Source organism: Lepus europaeus, chromosome 23 (assembly GCF_033115175.1).
Source record: "Lepus europaeus isolate LE1 chromosome 23, mLepTim1.pri, whole genome shotgun sequence".
In the NCBI taxonomy this organism is placed as follows: Eukaryota; Metazoa; Chordata; class Mammalia; order Lagomorpha; family Leporidae; genus Lepus; species Lepus europaeus.
The window spans coordinates 11,116,587-11,132,141 of record NC_084849.1 but is presented as its reverse complement, the minus strand read 5'-3'; positions in this window follow the sequence as shown (position 1 = coordinate 11,132,141).

Below are 15,555 nucleotides of genomic sequence, written 5' to 3'. Positions count from 1 at the left end.
TAGCTCCTAGCTTCAGCCTGGCCCAGCTCTGGCTGGTGAGGGCATTTGGAGAAAGCACCACTGGATGGGAGATCTCTCTCTCTCTCTCTCTCTTCTCTCCTTCTTTCTCTGTCACTCCGCCTTTCCAATATAAAAAACTAAATCTCTTTGATAAGGGTTGTGGAAAATTGAACTAAAAGATAGGTTTACTTTGTGCAAGAACGTTTTGAATTCATGCATAGTGTTTGTGTAATGTGCGTTATTGTTAACTTTTTAAAGATTTCGTATGACACAGAAATTCCATTCCTATGTATTGACCTAAAAGAAATCCAAACATGGGTTCATACAAAGACTTAAAAAGAGTATGTATAGCATAATTATTTACACAACCCAAACTATTCAAATATTCCAAATGTCCAAAAATTGATGACTGAATAGACAAATGGCCAGAGCACCACGCAGTTCTCAAGTTTCAAGGCGTTCGTCCTATTACATGGAAGAAGTCAGACACCAAAAATGACACAGGCGAACTGCCATCCGTATGACATCCTGGAGAAGTTACATGCAGAGGAGCAGGGAACAGATCATAGGTTCCCAGAGGCCAAAAGAAGAAGAAATTAGGGGCTGGCTCCTTGGCATAGCGGGTTAACACCCTGGCCTGAAGCGCCGGCATCCCATATGGCTGCCAGTTCTAGTCCCAGCTGATCCTCTTCCAATCCAGCTCTCTGCTGTGGCCTGGGAAAGCAGTAGAAGATGGCCCAAGTCCTTGGGCCCCTGCACCCGTGTGGGAGACCAGCAAGAAGCTCCTGGCTCCTGGCTTCAGATCAGCACAGCTCTGGCCAAAGCGGCCAGTTGGGGAGTGAACCAATGGATGGAAGACCTCTCTCTCTCTCTCTCTCTCTCTCTCTCTCTGCCTCTTCATCTCTCTGTGTAACTCTTTCAAATAAATAAATAAATAAATAAATCTTTTTTAAAAAAAGTGGAAATTAATTACCAATTAATATAATTAATACGTATGTATTAGCTTTTTTTTAAGATGTATTTACTCATTTGAAAGAGTTACACATAAAGAGAATGAAAGGCAGAGAGAGAGAGGTCTTCCATCTGCTGGTTCACTCCCCAGTTGGCCACAATGGCTGGAGCTGCGCCAATCCAAAGCCAGGAGCCAGGAGCTTCCTCTGGGTCTTCCCAAGCAGGTGCAGGGGCCCAAGGACTTGGGCCATCTTCCACTGTCTTCCTAGGCCACAGCAGAGAGCTGGATCGGAAGTGGAGCAGCCAGGACTCGAACTGGTGCCTGTACAGGATGGCAGCACTGCAGCCAGTGGCTTTACCCGCTGCGCCACAGGGCCGGCCCCAGCTTTCATTTTTTAAAAATTTCATTTAAGGCAGACAAGTTTCATGTATTTCATATACATAGCTTTCGGAACATAGTGATACTCCCCACCCAACTCTCCCTCCCCAGAGATATTTATTGGGTGAAGGAAATGTATTTCTTGGTTGCAATTCATCTAACTGTATCCATAAAAGGATAAAATTTATGTACATAAATTATATTTTGATAAACTTAACTTTTAAAAAAAAAAACTCCTTTTGTCCCTTTGTCCAAGGAGCAAAGCTCTTTAAGGGAATTCACAGGGGCTGGCAGTGCAGTACAGCTGGTTAAGCCACCGCCTGCGTCGTCAGCATCCCAGAAGGGCCCCAGCACAAGTCCCAGCTGCTCCAATTTAAAGCCAGCTCCCTGCTAAAGCGCATGAGAAAGCGGTAGAAGATGGCCCAAGTCCCTGGGGCCCTGCACCCACATGGGAGACCCGGATGGTGTTCCTGGCTCCTGGTTTTGAATTGACCCAGCCCCAGCCTCAGCCATAATGACTATTTGGGGAGTGAGTCAGTTGATGGAAGACCTCTCTCTCTCTCTCTCTCTCTCTCTCTGCCTCTTTCACTGTAACTCTGCCTTTCAAATAAATAAATCTTAGAAAAGAAAAGGCCGGCGCTGGCACCCCAAGTTCTAGTCCCGGTTGGGGCACCGGATTCTGTCCCAGTTGCTCCTCTTCCAGTCCAGCTCTCTGCTGTGGCCCGGGAAGGCAGTGGAGGATGGCCCAAGTGCTTGGGCCCTACACCCACATGGGAGACCAGGAGGAAGCACCTGGCTCCTGGCTTCAGATCAGCGCAGCGCTGGCCGTAGTGGCCATTTAGGGGGTGAACCAATGGAAGGAAGACCTTTCTCCCTGTCTCTCTCTCTCACTGTCTAACTTTGCCTGTCAAAAAAAAAAAGAGAGAGAGAGAAGAGAAAGAAGAGAAGAGAAGAGAAAGAAGAGAAGAGAAGAGAAGAGAAGAGAAGAGAAGAGAAGAGAAGAGAAGAGAAGAGAAGAGAAGAGAAGAAGAGAAAATTAGTAAATTAGTAACACCCAGTATTGGTGAAGATTCCAGGGAAACAGGTGCTTCTACACTTATAAGAACTCAGCTGGATGTTTAAATGAAAAACACCGAAAGTTAAAGCAAATGAGCAGTTCTCTCTATGGCAATGTAAAATGGACAAACCTTTGGACCAGCATGTCCTCCTGTAGGAATCCACCTGCAATATGTGCATAATAACGTTGTTTATTATGAAAAAATAAGAAGGGTTCGGGGGAGGGGAGTGCGGAAAACCAACCTCAGATTCTCAAAGACACAACAGATACCCAGCCAGCGGTGACCAGGTTACCTTCCAGAGAAGGGGAGGGTGGGAGGACTTAGGAGATCTCTGTACCCATTAGTCAACACTTCTCCACCGTCTAAATCCTTGATAGATAGAAGGAATCCATCCTCTGTAGAATGTCTCTTTTCAGCCCCGGGGGCCAGAAGTCTCATTTTAACGAACAATAAAATGCTTCTTCCTTCCCATCTCCCTAAGGCTCCTCTTTCCTCATCCTTCTCCACTGATATATGCACTTGTTGTCCCCCCACCCAAAAAAAAAATTCATTAAGGCAGCCCACTGATTTCTTTGAGCAGATTTGCAGCCACGAAAGCCTTTCCCAAAAATTAAAACAGCATGCTGGCCTTTACTAGCTCACCATGTTACCAAAATAATGACGACGACAACAATATTGAAGGCCGTAAAAGTGGAAAAACTTGGCTGGCTGCACCAAGGCGGCCCCGATGATCAAACGGTTCATGGGCTCGGCGCAGATTGGCTCGGAGTTGGCCCCAGCGGTTGGAACGAAATAAGGATGCGAGCAGGAGGGGGAAGGCGCTGCCCCGACAGGGATTAGGAAGCGATGGAGGGGAGGACAGCTTGCTGGAGGTTCCGTCCAGGTTTCCCTGACCTTGCAGGCTATGTAAAAATCCTGTCAGGTTCAGCTGCAGTGAGAAATACCGAGTTTCCCATCAAGGACTCCAACTGTGCAAATAGCTCATGTGCTTGCAACATTCAGCCCCCCAGGCCGTCCCTGGAGCAGGGTCAACCTGGGGTGGACAAGAACGTGGGGTTCTTTTGCGTACCCACACCTGGAGTTGAGCAAGAGAGAGTCTCCTTGCTGTTGAGCCCATCAGCCTTGGGGAAACCAAAGGGTTTCTGGCACTGCAACCTGTTGGAGAAAAGGAACGAAACACGGGGCGATTCCCTGGAGCCATTTCTCTCCTCCCAGCGCCGCACTCCATGGCAGGCATCAGCCGGCTGTCGCCAGGCAAGGCTCCCCGTACTGGAGACCTCCCGGCATCAGCTCTCGGTGCTTTTAAGCTGCAAGTGGGAAATCCAAAGATGGGGAAAATGCTGTCTTCCCGCAAAAGTCTTTTTTCCGTTGTTTGTGTCTTTGCCAAACACTGTGATTTTTTGGTTTTTTCCCCATCCAATTTGGGCCTGGGGTGAAGAGGAATTCCATTAAATTTGTTTTAGCAAATTTTCCCTGTAAAGAGCCCCAGAGTAAAACAGTTCGGGGCTGAGGGCCTACTGGCATCTCACAAGGACTCACCTCGCTGAAATGCAAAAACAACCAGGAGAGATACGGACAAGTGGTCACGCCTGCACCAATAAAACTTTATTTGAAAATGCCAGAAATCAGGGTTTGTACATCACAAGGTGCCGATTTCTTAAAACCACTTAAAAAGGTAAAACCGGGGCCAGCACTGTGGCATAGCGGGTAAAGCCGCCACCTGCAGCGCCGGCATCCTATATGGACTCCGGTTCAAGTCCCGGCTGCTCCACTTCCGATCCAGCTCTCTGCTTTGTCCTGGGAAAGCAGTAGAAGATGGCCCAAGTCCTTGGGCCCCTGCACCCACGTGGGAGACCAGGAAGAAGCTCCTGGCTCCTGGCTTCAGATTGGCCCAGCTCTGGCTGTGGCCACCATTTGGGGAGTGAACCAGCAGATGGAAGACCTCTCTCTCTCTCTCTCTCTCTCTCTCTCTCTCTCTCTCTCTCTCTGCCTTTCCTTCTCTCTCTGTGTAAATCTGACTTTCAAATACATAAATAAATATTTTTAAAAAAGGTAAAACCCATTCTTAGTTCTCAAGCTCCACACAAACAGATGATGGACACCATTTGGCTCATGGGATCCAGTTGGCCAACCTGTAGATTAAATCATGTTGTCATCTATGCGTTCTCGTTGTGAATATATTTCTATTTTGAAACCTCTGTCTTACTTCATGCAATGTGTTCCCAGATGGATAGGTTGACAACTGACGACTGACAGATCAGAAAGAGAGATTTTAAGAGAGCGAGATGGGTGCTGCGCACTTGGGGTGTTGGCATGAAGCGCCTACAGCCCTGTACTGAACACAGTGCCTGCCTAGCACGCGGTGCAGGTCAGGAAACTTCTCTCGGAGAAACGAACACATCAAGGTAGACAAGTTTGCGTCCCCGTTCTGAAAATGTTGGCAACACGCCTGTCTAAGTGCGGTTGCTCCAGAGCACAGAGACAGGCCAGGGGCCAGGCACTGAAGGTCAAGTGGAGTGCACTTGGCCTAGAGGTTGACACCCACATCCCACTGCGGAAGACCTTGGTTCAAGTCCCAGCTACAGCTCCAACGCAGATGCTGGAAGGCAACAGCGATGGCTCAAGGACCCGGCTTCCTACCTCTGCCTGGGGGGGCCTGGATTGAATCCCCAGCTCTCGGCTCTGGCCTGACCCCACCCCAGCCCTTGCAGGTTTTAGGGAGTGAACCCACAAATGGGAGCTCCCTCAAGTAGATAAATAACTGGTTTTTAAAAAAGAAGGAAAGGAGGAGTTCCCACCTGAGATACACCTGTCAGAGGGTTACCCCTTCCCAGGTTGCCTGCCGCACCGGGCAGAACTGATAGGCTGGTCCCAGGGCACCACAGTGCTAACACCCAGACGCCCTCTGAATGGCTGCTCTGGCATCTGTTCTGTTTCTCCAAATAGGATGGTGAGGAATTCCCGTTCCCTTACCGTCGCAGCTCCCTGGTTTCCCTAAGCAAGGACCCCAGTGAGAGACCCGGGGTCTAACAGGAGCTTGGCGTGGATGCACACAGCAGAGCAGGGCAGACTCCTGGGATCCGAAGGCCCCGACCTTCCGGGCAGAACGGCCTCTGTCTGTCTTTCTGCACCTCCCAGGGGGCCGGTTCCTCCCCCATCCCCTACCCCTGTGGTAAACAACCTGGGGGCTGACATTGGAAGCCTGGAGACTTCTAAAGAGGACCAAAGGCCAGGCCTCCTGGGAGCCCTGCTTGTGACGAGTTACTGCTCCACATCCAGCGTTTAGACAGAGTCCTTGTTGACTGCACATCTGATCACCCACGCCCTTATTGCTTTTTTTAATTAATTAATTTATTTGAAAGACAGAGTTACAGAGAGGCAGAGGCACCGAGAGAGAGAGAGAGAGAGAGAGAGGTCTTCTATCTGCTGGTTTACTCCCCAAATGGCTGCAATGGCCGGGGCTGGGCCAGGCCGAAGTCAGGAGCTTCTTCTGGGTCTCCTATGTGGCTAGAGGAGCCTAACCACTTGGGCCACCTTCCGCCACTTTCCCATGTGCATTAGCAGGGAGCTGGATCAAAAGTGGAGCAGCCGGGACTCGAACCGGCTCCTACATGGGGTTACAGTGCTGCAGAAGGCGGCTTAACCCGCTAGGCCACAGTGCTGGCCCCAGCCATTATTGTTTTGTCTCTCTTGAGGTTCGACTCTGCAAAGATCTGAGCTCAGGCTCTCCCTCAGCTGTCTGCTCTAAAGGAGAACTAGACGAGTTCAGCATCAATGTGCCCTGGGCGTCCGAGCGCTCTCTCAGCCACTGCATCTGCAATCAGAGAAACTTAAATCATCCCCACCCCCAGAGGCCCAGGACTTATCTTCTTTATCTCTTGTAAAGGGCCAAACAGACTGTGGGTATTCAACAAGTAATAATGCACTATTAGATATCAATGGCATGTGCAGGCTGGCTGGGAAAAGCCGATTCTGATAAAATCAAGGCCCAACCATCGCCCAAGCTTTGGGTTTCATCCAAATGTGACCTCATGGGAAGATTTTTGAAAATCGAGAGGAGCGATGTGCCTGCTGTCTTGCATTTCCTCTGTCCGTGCTGATGTCCCTTACAACAGAGCAATCAGGGTTTTCAGTAACAGAAGGGTCTCTTTCCTCCCTACATATTACCCGCCACTTCTTCCGGGACTTGCAGTGACTATCCGTTGAACAGATAATAGCGGCTAGTGTGTTTGGTGGGCTCACTCTTCGCCAGGCACAATGATAAGCGCTATACGCAGAGCATCTCCTTCAACACGCCATCCACACCGGGGCACCAGGTCTGTCACTGGCCCCATTTCACAGAGGGGAAAGTGGAGCTGCAAAGAGGCTTAGTCACTTGCTGAACGTCAAGCCACTAGCAGGTGGCGGAGCAGGATTCTAACCCAGGCTCAGAAGCACCCTTCATACTGGCTGTGGTCATCAGATGCTGCATTGACCAAGCATGTCACCGTTTGTGCCTGAGTTTAGACCAGAAATAGCAAGGGAAATATGGAGACTCTGACAAAAAACTCCTGAATGTTTGCCCTTCGCAGGGGGTGGTGGGTTCTCCGGCTATTGCAGCTGACAGCCCAGTCCCTAAGGTATAATCAACTCCGTAACACTTAGACTTGGGCATTGGAAAGACTTACAGGCATTATTTAGCCCAAGCTCCTACCCAAGGGAGGAGTAGTGCAGGCTCTGCTTACAGGACTCCCAGACTGCGAGAGTCATGGCCTCAAAGACCTTAACTAGTTCTAAGGGGACAGGGCTAAGGTGTCCTTTTTTTTAAAGATTTATTTATTTATTTATTTATTTATTTATTTATTTATTTGAATGGCAGAGCAAAACAGAGACAGAGACAGAGATCTTCCATCTGCTGGTTCACTCCCCAAATGGTGGCCACAGCCAGAGCTGGGCCAATCTGAAGCCAGGAGCCAGGAGCTCCTTCCAGGTCTCCTACATGGGCTGTCAGGAGCCCAAGGACCTGGACCACCTTCTGCTGCTTTTCCAGGCGCATCAGCAGGAGCCAGGTCAGAAGCAGAGCAGCCGGGGCTCCTACCAGGGCCACTCCAGTGTGACAAGCAGCTTAGCCACAACACCGGCCCCTAGGGTGGTCTCGCTGAGCCTTGAGAAAAAAGCAAGAAATGATGCCTGACACCTGGTGTCTCCTAAGAAATACAGACCCGTTTGCCTAACAGAAGCCTTGGGTGGGTTTGTCCGTGGAGAAAGGAGATGTCAGAGATGGCTCCCTGACACCCTGAGCTTCCAAATTCTCCTTCCAGCTCCACAACATCCAAGTCTACTTGGAGCGCAAGCCAGGACAGCAATGTTCTGTGGTGTATTCTGGTGGGGGTGGGGTGGTCTCAAGTGCTCTAAGGAAGGTTCCAAGCAGCCCCTAAGCTGCTTCCTTGTTGAGGTGGATTTGTTCTGAGAGGAGGAACGTGGTGGGGGCAAGAGGCATGGAGTCACCACACAGACCCCGGGAGTCAGGTGAAAGCGGGCCAGAGGGGAGCAGCCCACAGACTCGTTTATTTCAGTTGGTACAGCAGCTTATATAGCCGAGGCAGCCAATCTGGTCAAGGGGCGGTCTATGCCCTAACCAATCACAGCCTGTTGCCAGGCAGTTTCCGAAGCCATCCAATCACAGCCTGTTGCCAGGCAGTTTCTGTTGCCAGTGGCCATCTTGGCATGGCCTTCTCATTCCACCACACTTCCTCCCCCTGGTCTCAATGGGAGAGGGATTCTGACAGGGTCTCTCCCAAGGCCATCCCTCAATACTGAGCCCACCTACTTCTCTTCTCCCCACAGCCAGCCCCTCCCACGTGCCTGCCTGCCGTGTGAAACCTCCAGGGAGACAAGCACTGTCCTTGAAACCTCGAGACCTGTGTTTAAATCCCTCCTTTGTGGCCTACAAGTGGTGTAGCCTTGCACCAGCATCTCAGCCTTCTGAGCTTCAGTTGTTCTGTTTGTTGGATGGGTCAGCAGAGGAGTTAGTGCCTAGTCTCGAACACATGATAAGGGCTCAATGAACAGCAACTGCTTGCTGTTGAATCCAGAACTGTTGGTCTTTGCATTGAGGGAATCTACAGCGTGAACTGAGCCCATTCAGCTTGACTCCACCAAAGGCAGCCCTCCTAGCCCAGGCCTCCCTGCTTCCACCTGAGTGTCTGGATCCTTCTCCAGCCCGGCTCTCGGAATGTTTCCCTCGAGGACTCACAGCCAAGATGTGGCTGAGCCAATGTCCCAGCCCAGGTGTCTGCAATGCCCAATCCCCTGCCCTCCTGCCCGGGCCTCTTGGTCTCCTTCAGGAAACAAAAAGCGAGGTCTGCCTGCCCAGCGCACACAGCCTGTGCACCTGCAGGATGGGCACAGAGGGAGCCTCGCCTTGGCTCCCCCAGCCGTTTGGAGGGGCGTCAGCCTGCAGGATTCCAGCAGCAGAGTGGTGCATAATTCGTATAAGCCAATGACTTGGGTGGCTTTCAAACAGGCCGATCCATCCGGGGTCCTTTCTCCACCCGGCGTAGGTGTGTCCTTTGCAAGGAAGCAAAGCTGGCTGTGCTGCTTCCTCAGGTCCCTTGAATTCTAGTCCAGGGCCTGAACCCACAACCCTCACCCTCAACAAGTCCATGAGCACGTGACAGCCCCACCACTTACCAGTGCGGAAATAAAGACAGCTGTTTACCGTTCTGCAACATCTCCCCCTCCCCCACTCAGACATCAACCCTCCCCCACCCCATTCCTGTGGGTGGGACCAATTGTGGCCACAGCAGCCATCTGTATCTTCAGCCTTTGCAGCCCCGAATGTGACCAACAGAGGATCGAAATAATAATAATAATAATAATAATAATAATAATAACAATAGCAGCTGTGGGGAACACAGAGTTGTTGTCCCTTGGCACTACAATGTAACAGCTGTTATCCGCTGTTAAGTGTTATAAACAATCTAGGGGAGCTGCAAAGGATACAGGAAGCCCCGCATAGACTCTATGCAAATAGGAGGGCACTTGAAAAATTCCTGGCAGGCATTGGGTGTCACAGATAAGCTGCTGTTTGGGACATCTGCGTCCCACATCGAAGTGTCTGAGTTTGAATCTTGGCTCAAGTGCCTTTTTGCCCTTAAAGGGTTTGTTTGTTTGCTTGTTTATAAGGTAGAGTAGGGAGAAAAAGAGAGAGAGGTCTCCGTCCACTGGTTCACTCCCTAAATAAACGCCACAAATGGAGCCGGCCCAGGAACTCTGTCATCTGGGGCTCCCATGTGGGCAGCAGGAACCCAAGGCCTTGCAGCATCACCTGCTGCCTCCCAGGTGCACTGGCAGGGAGCTGGCTGGGAGGCGGTGGCGGCACTCGATCCCAGGGCGCTCCCTCACTGGATGCAGGCAGCCAGCCGGCAGCATAGCCTGCTGCACCTCAGCACCTGCCTCCGGCTCCAGCTCCGGACTCCGGCTTCCCACCAGGGCAGACCCGAGGGGGCAGCCAGGGTGGCTCCCACAATGGGACCCTGCCATTCATGTGGGATGCTGACCAGCAAATAGGTGCGCGCGCTCTCTCTCTCTCACTCTCACTCTCGCTCACTCTCTCTCTCCCTGCTTTTCAAATAAACTAGATAAATAAATAAACCTTCAATTTGCAGAAAATTGTGTTAAAAGGTAAGTTTATTTTAGTGCAAAAAATGTTAAAGACTATGCAGTGATTCCACAAATTCATTGTCTAGAAACATTTTAAAGATTTGTTATTAGCATAGATTTTAAAACTTTTTACACCAAAATCAACTTTTAGTCTCACTGTGTTTGACTTGTTGAGGAATCCTTGTAGTAAGTCATTCTCTGTAGGACTTGAGCATCCACAGATCTTGGTACCGGTGTGGGGCCCAGGAACCCATCCCCCACAGATACACAGGGACGATGGTACAGGCTTGAGTGAACGCGAAACTGGGCGAGAAAGCCTCTGTGTGTGTCGCCGTCTGTGAAATTAGCAAGGGAGCTTCCACTGTGTGGCTGCTGTGACGTTCCACAGAGACCCGTGGAGGCGAAAGCACGCAGTACAAGCACTGGTGTAGCAGGAGCCGGGGGCAGCAGGTGCTGCTCAAAACAGGCACCCACACACAGACAAACACAGAGACAGCAGAAACAGGCACCAACGGTGCACACGGACACACCTGGACACACACAGACACACACGGATATACACAGACACAAACACACCTGGACACACACACACAACAGACTCACATAGACACACCTGGACACACACGGACATGCATGGATATACACAGACACAGACACACATGGACACACACACACACACACACATACAGACTCACACAGATGCCAGACACATACAGACACGTTTGGACACACACGGACACACACAGACACAAAGACATAAACACACAGATGCGAACACACAGACACACCTGGACACTCACAGACACACACAGACACACACACAAACACACAGAGACTCACACAGATGCCCAGACACATACAGACACGTTTGGACACACACGGACATACACAGACACAAAGACATAAACACACAGACGTGAACACACAGACACACCTGGACACTCACAGACACACAGGGACACACACAGACACACAGATGCCCAGACACACAGACATGGACACACAGATGTGAACACACACAGACACACCTGGACACACACAGACACACCTGGACACACAGGTGCCCAGACACACACAGACACACCTGGACACACACACGCGCACACACAGACACGGATACACACAGAAACACCTGGACACACACGGACATCGACAAACACACATGGACACACACAGACAGAGCCACATGGGCCCATGCATAGGCACACACCCGGAGGCACAGGGGAAGAGCAAGAGCCCTTCCCAGCCGTGGCTCGGCTCCCTTCCACAAAACCACACTCCGCCCCTGCGCACCCCAAGCCAGGGCCGCCCCCGCCCCGCCACCCCTCCACGCCTCTGTGTGCAGAGTTGGGCCGGCGCGGCCCCTTCTGAATGCGGTTTGGAGGCGACACGGGGAGTAATGAGAGGAAATAGCTGTGTTCACTGTTGAACAGCCAGCGAGCACCGTGGCAATGTGGAGAACAGATGTGTGTGCGGGAGGTGGTTTCTGCACGGGGTTGTGCGCCCCACTCGGGCTCCCAAGACCAAGAATTCGAATCGGCGCTGTTGTAGCTGGAGGAGAGGTCCAGGCCCCTCCAGGGCGCACGAAAGCCCGGCGACCCTGACGTCAGCACGTAGCAGCCGTGGCTGCAGCCCGGCTTGGCCAGAGAAGAAGGCTAATTTACAGAATATCATGGTGGTGGGGTTGATCCTCTCTGTCCGTCAAAAGGCCCAGGTGAGACCCACTTCGGGGAATCTTCCAGAAAATCCTGGACCTCTGGCGCCTACTTGTGATGTTAGACCTGTGCCTGGCTTCCTGTAGAATCTGCACTGGGGTTCCCTGACGTGACCAAGCCCACCGCCACGGCTCCCGCCCCTATGCCCCTTCCACCCTGCTCTCCCAGTCTGCGTTCTGAGTCCAGGAGCGTCTCTGGTCTCCTTAAAGGGGCCCTGTTCTTGCTCCCCTGCAGTGCCAACATCTCCCTTGCATCCCTAAGCTCTCCCACATCACAGCTGCCTGCCCAGAGCTGGAGGCAGCCCGCAGACTTGTCTGGTCTGGCACACGGAGTGTTGGCGCACGTGACGTAGTGTTTAAATTTTTGATCCATTTGCCAATACTTTAAAAATCTGATGCTTTTGGCCGGTGCCGCGGCTCCCTAGACTAATCCTCTGCCTTGCGACACCGGCACACCAGGTTCTAGTCCTGGTTAGGGTGCCGGATTCTGTCCCGGTTGCCCCTCTTCCAGGCCAGCTCTCTGCTGTGGCCCGGGAAGGCAGTGGAGGATGGCCCAAGTGCTTGGGCCCTGCACCCCATGGGAGACCAGGAGAAGCACCTGGCTCCTGCCTGCGGATCAGTGCGGTGCGCCGGCCGCAGCGCACCAGCCGCGGCGGCCATTGGAGGGTGAACCAACGGCAAAGGAAGACCTTTCTCTCTGTCTCTCTCTCTCACTGTCCACTCTGCCTGTCAAAAATTAAAAAAAAAAGAATCTGATGCTTTTGCATACAAATTTCAGTTTTCCAACTTCTCTGGAAGATTGAATGTTCAGGCAACAGCAATTGCACATTTCTACAAGGTCATCATTGGCCAGGGCTGAGTGGTGGGCGGACGGTCCCTTGAGACAAGACTGCATTTCACCACAGTCCCCACCACCCCCTGTTGTCTCCTTACTCCATGTCTCAGGGTCAGTTACTCTTTACCATTAAGCTCTCGCTGCTGTCTACTTATAGAAGAATTAAACAGACAGTGAAATAGATCTTATGCCCATATGTTTTTCCAAAGGGGGAAAGCAAAGTGTCGTGGGGGCGTAGTAACGAAAGGAAGAGGTGAAGCTTACCTGGGACGGCCTGTGATCCTGGCACGAATTAATTCACTTAGTCCTAAGGACAACCTTCTGAGGGTGAGTGGCAGGTGCTCCCATGTGTCACTATTATTGCTGTCTTAGAGAATGAGAAACTGACAGGGTAGGGGAGACAAAGAAGGCCACGTTTGGGAAGAGGAGGTCTACTCTCTCCCCTTCTCCACTCTGTTCCCTGCCCCTTGAGCAACTTCTCAGATCATGACAGCCCCGTCTTGGGCTTCAAGTTGTACCTGGCCAGCAGGATTCGTGGGAAGGCACTGGGCTGCAAGTGACTTGGGCCGCAGCTCCCTCCCCGAGGGTCTCTGAGTCTCTCCAGGTTGGTTGGATCCCTGCGTCCAAGGCCAGAGCTCCCGCTGAGGACCTCACCGTGGACTTGTCCTCTTCAGCCAAGGAGGGCCACAGCCCCCGGGTGTCTCTCATTTCAGGGTTCTGCCCTTCTCCTCGCTGGTCTCCCTCCACACTGGGAGTGTCCGCACGCCCTACCTGGAAATGCGCAAGCAGTAGGAGCCCGGTTGGAGGCTGCCGTCTCTTTCCTGCCTGTTCCATCCGGGATCAGCTTCCTTTGTGTTCCTGTCCAGCTCTGGTCGATATGCGAGTTTGCTTGCCCATGCTACACCAGAGTGGCATAGATGGCACAAGAGGAGTCCAGTGAGCTTTTCAAACTCCCGGAAAACTATTTTTTTTCTTTCCCCCGTTGGATTGGTAAAAACCATCTCTGAATCCCAAAGAAGGACATTTCTAGAATGGCTGTAGGGGATGGGGGAGAAAAGAGCACTGGACTAGGAGTTGGGAGTCCTAAATTCTGGACAGAGTGATCCTTCTAGAAGCATGGTTCCTCTGCAGAAGCACAGCACAGCCAGGCCACCAGCTGGGCCCGGGTTAACACAGGCTGCCTGTGGCTGCGGGCGGGGTCCCTGCAGCCTGCTGGGGGGGTGGGGGCGAAGGCTGCCTCCCTAAACCCGCCCCCTGCAGCCCCCACGCCCCTCCTACAAGGCTCGCCTGGTCCTCCTTCCCCCAAATAATCACAGTTGTACATCTATGGCGCAAATGTTTGTTTCTCAACAAAACTTAATTTAAACACTCGCTATGTGGGAAAGGAATGCCTCTTTTAACAGAAAAATCAATCAATATTGTTAATAAACAATGGACATGTTATGTCGCATTAATGGGCCCTGTAAGGCCCACCGGGTCCCTTGGCACCTCCAGAGAGTCGTGTTTCTGGGCGATCCCAGAGGCCCTGGCCAGGCCCCACGAGCAGTCTCGGAGAGTTCAATTAATCACATCACCGAGCGTGGAAGAAATCAGAACTACGCAAACGGCCCCTTAGAAGCGAAAGCCTTCCCCGGCCAGAAGCAGAAAGAACTCGTTTCTTCAGCACACGTTCGCTGAGTTGGCCTGAGTACCCGGCGCTGACCTGGGTCTGGGACCTGCGGAGCTCAGATGAGACGGTCTCTGAGTCTCTGGGGGCCGCTGGGCACCCACATATTCACAACTCTGCTTGGCCGGAGCTCTCTAACGCCAGGGACTTGCCGCATGGAGATTTACCAGCTCCGGTTTGGCAGTGGGGACGTCACGTGGAAATGCACAGGGCAGGGGCTCCCGGGGGTGCCTGGAGAATGACAAGGCATTCGGCATCGCTGAGGGTCAGAAGCCCTAGGGCCCAGCATCCATCTAGTCACCCACAGTAAAAGGCAAACCCCCTGAGAGTAAGGCCCATCTCTGTGTTGTGTTCACGACTAAGGCGCCCCACCCACAGACCTGGTGGGTAAACACCTGTGAAATGAACGTGTCCAGCATTCTGCAGGAGACACTGTGCCCAGCAGGGGAACACAGAGCAGCACACAGGCTCAGCTCTCCAAACACTCACAAGCCGGGGAAAGTGGTCACTTGGGCGGTCACCAAGATAGAGGGCCCACGACGGTGAACATCCGGGGAACCAAGGGAGAAGCCCAAAGAAAGTGGCCCCTCGGCTGAGTCCAGAGGAAGAAAGGACAGCGTGAGGCCCTCTGGGTGGACAGAGAGCATGGAGGGAGGAGGCACAACAGGCGGTCCCCAGGGGTTCACGGCCAAGGCTCGTCCATACAAACAGAACACAGGAAACGAAGAAACAAGACCGAAGGCGGTGATAAAAGCCCATTCAGTGCCTGTGGTCAGCCTCAGTAAGATGTCCAGATACCTGGAGAATTCTGGGCCTCGCAAGCACTCTGTTTTAATAAGGGCTGTATCATCTTCACTCGCTGTGCCAGCCATTGTGCTATGGAAGGTCTCGTTTTCAACCCCAGGATGTGGGTACAACTTTTAGCCCCAATTCACGGATGAGAAAACAGGGTGTCAGGAGCAAAGTGATTCTCCAGATGGGGTCACAGGGCCTAGTCCACAGATAACCCAGGCTGGACCCCAGGAACATAAAGCCGAGAACAGAAAAGGATGAGGAGGGAGGGGAGCCACTCGAACCTCGCCTGCCCGTGTCTTCCTGGCTCAAGAAGGCCGGGGAGAGACTTCGGTCATTAAGGTGGAATGCAAGTGAGGAGGAAGGAACAATGGGGTTCATTCTCCACCACTTGTGGCGTTGTGGTTACCATGGGACCCACAAGGTGCCAGGACCAGACATCAAAAGCGAGCCGTGGTCTTCTGAGTTCCGCTCCATTCCAGCCCGGGAATCGGCCGTTGTAACTATTGCAGAACC